At 33.4% G+C, this 10,004-nt stretch overlaps 1 non-coding gene across 1 annotated transcript; it reads right to left on the bottom strand.

The window, feature by feature from the left end:
* Positions 1 to 8,676: 8,676 nt before the first annotated feature.
* Positions 8,677 to 8,748, bottom strand: TRNAE-UUC (transfer RNA glutamic acid (anticodon UUC)). The gene has a single exon. It is a non-coding gene; the product is annotated as a tRNA-Glu (tRNA).
* Between the last annotated feature and the right edge of the window lie 1,256 nt (positions 8,749 to 10,004).

The raw sequence follows: 10,004 nt of genomic DNA, 5'->3' as shown, positions 1-10,004 counted from the left end.
CTGTAACTGAATATTGCTTTATTTTTAAGTTAGTAGGTACTCAATAATCAATCTAAGTTAGTCAAGTGGATTCTTTACCTATTGTTCTATCACGTGTGTTTAATTATTTCATTGTATGTCAGTTTATTAGAATAATAGTTAATTTTTTAAAAAATCTCCCTAAAGCTTGTAGATATAAATACTAAAATTCAGAGTTTCCAGAAGTATTTAATTTAAACAAACTTTTTTAAAAACTGTATTTTTTTCATTTTTTTCCCACCGCTTTATTTAGCTTTGTTTGACAAATAAAAATTCTAAAGATCTTCCTCAACTTACAACAGGGTTACATCCTGAGAAACTCATCATAAGTTGAAAAATTATAAGTTGAAATGCATTTAATACGCCTAACCTATCAAACATTACATTTTAGCCTAGCCTATCTTAAACGTGCTCAGACACTTAAATTAGCCTACAATTGGGCAAAAGCATCCAACACCAAGTTTATTTTATAACAAAGTGTTGAATATCTCATGTAATTGATTGAATACTGTACTAAAAGTGAAAAACAGAATGGTTGTCGATTGTTTACCCTTTTGATCACATGGCTGACTGGGAGCTGCTGCTTGCTGCCGCTGCCCAGCATTATGAGAGCATTGTAGGGCATATCGCTAGCCTGAGAAAAGGTCAAAATAAAATGCAAAGTATGGTTTCTACTGAATGTGTATCACTTTTGCACCATCATAAAGTCGAAAAATCTTAAGTCAAATCATTGTAAGTTGGGACTGTCTGTATATATTTAGGTTGTACATATTGTATATTGTAGGTATATATTTAGGTTGTCCAATGTGATTTTTTTAAAAAGATGTATGATATGATGACTTAATATATACACATATTATGATGTGATTGCCACAATCAAGTTAATTAACACATTCATCGCCTCACCTGTGTGTGTGTGTGTGTGTGTGTGTGTGTGTGTGGTGAGAACACTTAATATCTACTCCATTAGCAAAATTCCAGTATACAATACAGTATTATTGTCTATAATCACCATGCTGTACTCTAGATCTCCAGAACTTATTCATCTTATAACTGAAAATTTGTACCTTTTGACCAACATCTCCTCATTATGTACAGGTTCTAGAGATAAGGTTAATTATCAAAAGATCCACTGTGACAAAAGCCCCGTGAGGACTGGGATTTTAGTTTGTTGGATTCGATGTTGTGTGCCTATGATCCCAAACAGAACCTTGGCATCATTGCTCAACACTCATTTTAAAAAGAGAATGCTTTACAATATATCTTTGTTGCCTATCTAACATTAACTGGAGGGAGAAAAAAGGGAATGCTTCTAACATTTCACGGTAAACATTATGTTTGCTATGGGTTTAGGGAGCTTCTCTTTGCTTATCTTTATATTAACATACATGTCTTTTAAAATATATATATTAAACCTTTCTTTCTTTTACACACCTTCTCCCATTCTGTCAGCCATCTATTTATTTTGTCTCTTGTGTCTTTCACTGAAGAGTAATCCTTATTTTGATGTAATCACATTCATCAATATTTTTGTCTTATGATTTTTGACTTTGAAGTTTTATTGTTAAAGTATTTTTCCACCTAAGATTATAAAGATACTCAATTTTGTCTTCTTCAACTATCTAATAGTTTAGCCTTCACATTTAGATCTTTAATCCATTTAGACAATTTGAATGTGCTGTTAAGTAGGCATCCACTTTCATTTTTCTCCTTGAAGTAGTTTGTTTAACTTCTACTAAATAATTTGTCCTTTCACCACTACTTTTGATATGCCCATTGTCATATATGTTTCCATATACACTAAAAAATTTGAAAACCTAGAGAAAAATGTATACATTCTGGAAAAATATATAATGTCAAAATGTCCTGAGTAACAATAAGGTTTAAACAAAATTAAAATAGTAGCTAAGATTTCCCCATTAGAAACAAACAAGCAAACAAGAAAAACAGAACAAAACAAAAGCTAGGGCCAAAAGTTTTTGAACTGAGTTCATACAAGCTTTCAATTACCATTTGTCTCTGAACCAAGAATCATGTCTCCTGCCAGCATCCATGAAACTGCAGTAGGCTAACTTGTTAGCTTGCAAATCGGGTAAAAATCTTAGACCATTCACAGTTCTTGACATGAACTAGAATATATAATACAAAATAGGACACCATCACACCAGCAACAAAAGGTTTAATTCATATAGTAATTTATCTCGAGTGCAATATGGAAAAAAACTTTAGAAATAAGGGTGTAAAGGAAGATTTTAATTTTTTAAGAGACATCTCATGTTTTTAGGAGAAATGGGTTAATATTACAAATGAGTCAGTTCTTAAATTAATCTATAACTGTGATGCAATCCAATGACATTTCAAATTTGATATTTTGATAAACGTAACAAACTTTATCTACAAACTATATGGAAGAATAATTTATGAATAGCTAAGCCAGCCATACATAAGTAAGAGTAAAGCAGAGGTATTTGTCCTAACAGAATTAAGAAATATTACAAAGCAAAGTTATACATGTGGTGTGATATTTGCTCAATAACATTGGCTCAAATGCATGTACTTATAATTTAAAAATTGTCAATGAATTTTTAAATTAATTTCATGTATTATTTTGACAATGTAAACCATACTATTCAGTAGCCTTTTAGATTTATTTGGTATGCAAAGAATATGTGTTATCTCATGCAACTTTAACCAGGGGAAAAATTGCCCATGCTGTCCTGATATTATTTCAGGAACATGGGTCTGCTTTGTGAAACACATTGATTTGAACTTGCATGTAGAATTCCTCCATCAAGTGAACCTGAATATCCAAGGCTACATTGGCATATACACACACAAATATCTATATACATGTATTTACATATGTATGTATACACACATATATATACATATATATTTTACATAAAATAAAATTCAGAAAAAGCACATGTGACCTCAATATATATATTTCAAATTCATCAGTAATGCCAATGCCAGGTTATCTTAATAATACAATATGAATAGAAATAGCAAAATTTTCTTTTAAAAAGTGATGTTTTGTGAGTAAAGGAATGTGCAGCTCTGTTTTAAAAACAGATTTTCCCATGGGTCTGCATTTAAACTGAATTCACTGTTGTGAAGGACAAACAGCTGATTTACTCCAAAGAGTGTCCTTTAAATCTCTGAGGTTAACATGAAACGTGGTAAATTGATAGTGTAGAACCTAGTGAAATATTAGAATATAAATAGAGAACCTCAAACTTTACTGCTGACTTTGAAATTTGGAAATAATATTTGTCACATTATTATAAAGCTATTGCTTTTTCAATGACAAATTGTCATGAGGGATTGTAATCATTAGACCACATTTTGAATTGTATTGATTGTTTGCTCAAACATGAGATCTGGCCACAATCCTACTATAAATTTCCCACTCCAACATCCCTGCTAGCTCATACAGTGCTTTAAATATCTTTAATAGTGGACAACAGTAAGAAGGAAAAAAGAAAGAAAAAAAAAAACAGTAGCATAGTAGCATAAGAGAGTTGATTTGTTATAATGTACAAAGTGTAACTTTGTAAATTAAATCACCATGGTTCTTTGAATCTAGTTAATGACTGATAAGACTTGATGACAAATGTGTTACTTACTATATAGTTCATCCATGATAAAAAGAAAATTAGCCTCTAAAAATCCAGAACTTGCTTCACTCTTAAGCTAGCTCTTGGTGTTAGAACCTGCCTGGCACCCACAGCTTGGCCATAGGGTTCTCCTGTTGGACATAGTGATTTCACAGAATGTCAATTTCAGAAAAGGTCACTGTGTAACTGTGGTGAAGTGAGATAACAAACAAGAACAATTCATGATGTTGACTAAGTAAAGAGAAAGACAATATCATTTTGTAAACCCTAAAGTATCAAACATCCCTCTATCCCAGTTAGTATGAATGACGACTACTACTTCTTTAACAATTAACAGCTCTAGCCTTGCTCTAGCCTTCTCTCTTGCCAAATAAGATTTATTTTTTACTTAATCACAGAATTATCCACAGTTCCTGAAAGTATCCAATTCAGACCAAAGACTTGCTTGTTTGAACCCTCCCTCAAATCACCTAAGCAAAGCCTGAATCCTGCAATAAGTCTTTTCTAACACATTCTTACTGAGATGCCCCATGGTTCCTCATGGTGTGCATTCTCCTTCCCAGTAATGCATAATAAACACAACTCATTCTACTAGTTTGTTTCTGGTTATCTTTTTTTGGAGGACATTGCGACCTATTCATTGTAACCTTGGTTTATATCTTTGGAAAAAACAAAACAAAACAAAAAACAAAACAAAGCCAGTGAAACAACAATCAGAAAACAGCATCAACTAAAACTTACCAAGTATATAATTAACTTCAGAATTTGTACCTAGTTATGATCTTGAGTCCCAATCAGTGCTGAGCAAACTATTTCTGGCATACTTAGCATTCCATCTCTGTAGGCACCAGGAAATTGCATTCAAAAACAAAAGTATAATTCTAGCTATTGTCTGCAAAACAACTTTTCTAAAACTGTTGAAGAAAATAAAAAAGAATCCCAAGATAAAATAATAAGATTGTTGGTATTTTATCCAATTTGGAAAAAAGCTTGTCAAAAACAGCTTTGCCTAAATTATATTTCATAAAACAGTAATGATTCTCAATTAATTACCTATTAATTAATGATTCTTTCCAAATTTTTCCAAAACATATAAAGAGGAGGAACACTTTCTAAATCATTTTATGGTGCTAGTACTACCTTAATATCAAAACAGGACAAAGACATCATAAGATAAGAAAACTATGGAACAATGTCTCTTTATACATATGGATGTAGAAATCCTCACAAATACCCACAAGCCAAATCCAGTAAGATAAAAAGAATTACACACCATGACTGAGTAGTATGTATCACAGGAATGCAAGATTAGTTTAACATCCAAAAATTAATTAATGTAATACATCATGACTACAGAATAAAAAACAACTCACATGAACATCTCAATAGACAAAGAAAAAACATTTGACAAAACCCAACACCCATTCATGGTAAAGCACACTGAAACAAAGCTAGGAATAGAAGAGAAATTCCCCATCAACATAAAGGGTACCTACTATAATTCCACAGTTAATATCATGCATGATGGTGAAAAACTAGGAGTAAGAATAAGATAAGGACGTGCACTCTTGCCACTTCTATTCAACACTGTACAGGACTCTAGCCAGGGCAACTTGGCAAAAATAAGAAACAAAAGGCCTCCAGATTGGAAAGAAAGAACTAAAGTATTTCTATTGAAGAAGACATGATATTGTATATTAGAAAATAATCCAGTAAATAACCATAAGAAATAATAAATGATTTCAACAAAGTAGAAAGATATGAGATCCTTATACAAAAGTCAATTGTAGTTTTGTACACTTCTAATAAACAATCTAAAAATTAAATTCAAATACTAGCAAACAGAATCCAACAGCATATTAAAAAGATCATACACCATGATTAAGTGGGGTTTATCCCAGGAATGCAAGTATTCTTCAACATACACAAATCAATCAATGTGATACACCATATTAACAAATTGAAGGAGAAAATCCATATGATCATCTCAATAGACGTAGAGAAAGCTATTGACGAAATTCAACACCCATTTATCATAAAAACCCTCCACACAGTAGGCATAGAGGGAACTTACCTCAACATAATAAAGGCCATATATGACAAACCCACAGCCAATATCGTCCTCAGTGGTGAAAAACTGAAAGCATTTCCACTAAGATCAGGAGCGAGACAAGGTTGCCCACTCTCACTATTATTATTCAACATAGTTTTGGAAGTTTTAGCCACAGCAATCAGAGAAGAAAAAGAAAATGAATCCAAATTGGAAAAGAAGAAGTAAAGCTGTCACTGTTTGCAGATGACATGATACTATTCATAGAGTCCTAAAGATGCTACCAGAAAACTACTAGAGCTAATCAATAAATTTGGTAAAGTATCAGGATACAAAATTAATGCACAGAAATCTCTTGCATTCCTATACACTAATGATGAAAACTCTGAAAGAGAAATTAAGAAAACACTCCCATTTACCATTGCAACAAAAAGATAAAATATCTAGGAATAAACCTACCTGAGGAGACAAAAGACCTGTATGCAGAAAATTTAAGACATTATAATTTTAAGACATATATAATTATAAGACAAATTATAAGACATATAGATGGAGAAATATACCATGTTCTTGGATTGGAAGAATCAACATTGTGAAAATGACTATACTACCCAAAGCAATCTACAGATTCAATGAAATCCCTATCAAACTACCACTGGCATTTTACCACATTTTACCACAAAACTAGAACAAAAAATTTCACAATTTTCACGGAAACACAAAAGACCCCGAATAGCCAAAGCAATCTTGAGAAAGAAAAATGGAGCTGGAGGAATCAGGCTCCCTGACTTCAGACAATACTGCAAAGCTACAGTAATCAAGACAGTATGGTACTGGCACAAAAACAGAAATATAGATCAATGGAACTGGACAGAAAGTCCAGAGATAAACCCATGCACATATGGTCACCTTATCTTTGATAAAGTAGGCAAGAATATACAATGGAGAAAAGACAGCCTCTTGAATAAGTGGTGCTGGAAAAACTGGACAGCTACATGTAAAAGAATGAAATTAGAACACTCCCTAGTGCCATACACAAAAATAAACTCAAAATGGATTAAAGACCTAAATGTAAGGCCAGACACTATCAAACTCTTCGAGGAAAACAGGCAGAACACACTATGACATAAATCATGGCAAGATCCTTTTTGACCCACCTGCTAGAGAAATGGAAATAAAAACAAAAATAAATCAGACCTAATGAAACTTAAAAGCTTTTGCACAGCAAAGGAAACCATAAACAAGACGAAAAGACAACCCCCAGAATGGGTGAAAATATTTGCAAATGAAGCAACTGACAAAGGATTAATCTCCAAAATTTACAAGCAGCTCATGCAACTCAATATCAAAAAAACAACCCAGTCCAAAAATGGGCAGAAGACCTAAACAGACATTTCTCCAAAGAAGATATACAGATTGCGAACAAACACATGAAAGAATGCTCAACATCATTAATCATTAGAGAAATGCAAATCAAAACTACAATGCGATATCATCTCACACCAGTCACAATGGCCACCATTGAAGAGGTATGGGAACATATGTATATGTATAACTGATTCACTTTGTTATACAGCAGAAACTAACACACTATTCACTTTGTTATACAGCAGAAACTAACACACTAGCAATTATACTCCAATAAAGATGTTAAAAAAAGGATCTACAAACAATAACTGCTGGAGAGGGTGTGGAGAAGAGGGAACCCTCGTACACTGTTGGTGGGAATGTAAATTTATACAGCCACTATGGAGAACAGTATGGAGGTTCCTTAAAAAACTAAAAATAGAACTACCATGTGACCCAGCAATCCCACTACTGTACATGTACCCTGAGAAAACCACATTTCAAAAAGAGTCATGTACTACAATGTTCATTGCAGCTCTATTTACAATCGCCAGGACATGGAAGCAAACTAAGTGTCCATCGACAGATGAATGGATAAAGAAGATGTGGCACATATATACAATGGAATATTACTCAGCCATAAAAAGAAACGAAATTGAGTTATTTGTAGTGAGGTGGATGGACCTAGATTCTGTCATACAGAGTGAAGTAAGTCAGAAAGAGAAAAACAAATACCATATGCTAACACATATGTATGGCATCTAAAAAAAAAAAAAAATGCTCATGAAGAACCTAGGGGCAAGACGGGAATAAAGACACAGACCTACTAGAGAATGGAATTGAGGATGCGGGGAGGGGGAAGGGTAAGCTGGGACAAATTTAGGGAGTGGTAGTGTATATATGGACATATATACACTAAGAAATGTAAAATAGATAGCTAGTGGGAAGCAGTCTCATAGCACAGGGAGATCAGCTCGGTGCTTTGTGACCAGCTAGAAGGGTGGGATAAGGAGGGTGGGAGAGAGGGAGACACAAGAGGGAAGAGATATGGGGAAATATGTCTATGTATATCTGATTCACTCTGTTATAAAGCAGAAACTAACACACCATTGTAAAGCAATTATACCCCAATAAAGATGTTAAAAAAAAAAAAAAAAAAAAAAGAAAATATTTGTAGGTTCTGATAAGGAACCTGTATCTAGAATATATAAAGAACACTTACAACTCAACAACAAAAAGGCAAGCCAATTTAAAATGAGGAAATTATCTAAATAGTCATTTATCCAAGGAATTTATGTTTACCTAATGAATAATGTAAATATCATCATGTAAACATAAATTTGGACAACAGAAGTCACAGAAAAATGCGTATGGTATTATTCCATTTTTATAACATGCAAAAACAGACCATCTTGTACTATGGTGATAGAAGTCAGGACAGTGGGTAACCTTAGTGGGGCAGAAAATGGAAGACAGGACAGGAGGGCTTCTCAGGGTGCTGGTATTTTCTTTTTTTTTTTCCTTTTAGTCATTTATAGAATCTCACTCTACGGCTTTCCTTTCCAGAGACCCAACATTTGCTGGGGTTTTTTTGTTTTGTTTTTTGTTTTTGCCCACACTGCAAGGCTTGCAGGATCTCAGTTCCCTGACCAGGTATTGAACCCAGGCCACAGCATTGAAAGTGCAGAATCCTAACCACTAGACCACCAGGGACCTCCCCACAAAGTTCTTTTTTTTTCCACACACTGTATTTTATTTTTACAAGAGATAAATAAACTGACACCAAGCATTGTAAATGGATGACCACAACAAAAGCAACAATAATTGCAATTACCAAACATGAAACACACTCATGCTATGTCATAATACTGACATTCATCAGTTCATTCAGTCCCATGTAATTAATTTTTTTTTCATCTTGATCTTTGTTAGCACTTTTGTGAATTCATCAGTTTTCCATTAGAGTTCTGAAAATGCTTATTCATTCAGTTCAGCAGTATAGTCAGTTACCAGAAACCTGTACTTGTCAGAGTCTTCTCCATGAATTCCTTGAAGATCAAACCCTTTTATAGGAACATTTTTGCAAAAGCATTAGAGTACACCTAGGTATTTTCTTTTTTCTTGATGTTGGTGCTGTTAGAGAGATGTTTATGTCATGAAAATTCATTGAGATGTGCATTTATAATATGTACACTTATCTGCATATATACTTGCTTCAATAAGAGCATTATAAATGGATGCTGATTGAAGATTTTTAAAGAATTTTATGAGTTAAATTAAACTTGAGAGAGACTTCCCTGGCAGTCCAGTGTTAAGACTTTGCCTTCCAATGCAGGGGGTACAAGTTTTATCCCTGGTTGGGGAGCTAAGATCCCACATGCTTCGTGGCCAAAAAAACCAAAAGATACAACAGAAGCAATATTGTAACAAATTCAATAAAGACTTTAAAAATGGTCCACATCAAAAAAATCTTAAAAAAAAAAAAAATCTTGGGAAACTGCAATACATATATCAGTGTGTTTTTCAGTATGGTTATCTTTTGATTAAGTGTCTTTTTCTTATTTTAAATTTGTATTATGTCATATTCTAGAAACAACTGAAGTTGGGTTTAAGAGGATTAACCAAAGTATAGCAAGACATAGATGAAAAAGAGGGAAATAAAAGTAGAGGTAGAAAATAGAAGCATATGGTCACAATTATTCCCTATATTTATAAGCAATTTGCATTTTTTCATCAGCCTTTGTCTTGTTTTGCATGCCTCATTAACTATCCTTATCTTTCCTGATATTTAATAAGGAAAGTAAAGGGGGCATCCTTCATCTGTTCACTGTTAGAATTTTACTTATTTTATATTTGTCCAAGTAAACTACAAAGTATCTCCTCTGAGAGGTTCCAAGGGAGACAGTGCAAGTCCTTAGTGAGGGGAGAGGTGATTGGAGAGGGTGTCATGCTTTATCCCCCAACACACT

This window comes from Lipotes vexillifer, unplaced genomic scaffold (genome assembly GCF_000442215.2).
Source record: "Lipotes vexillifer unplaced genomic scaffold, Lipotes_vexillifer_v1.1 scaffold776, whole genome shotgun sequence".
Lineage (NCBI taxonomy): Eukaryota > Metazoa > Chordata > Mammalia > Artiodactyla > Lipotidae > Lipotes > Lipotes vexillifer.
The sequence above is the reverse complement of the archived record's forward strand: the minus strand, read 5'-3'. Positions and strand labels throughout refer to the sequence as shown.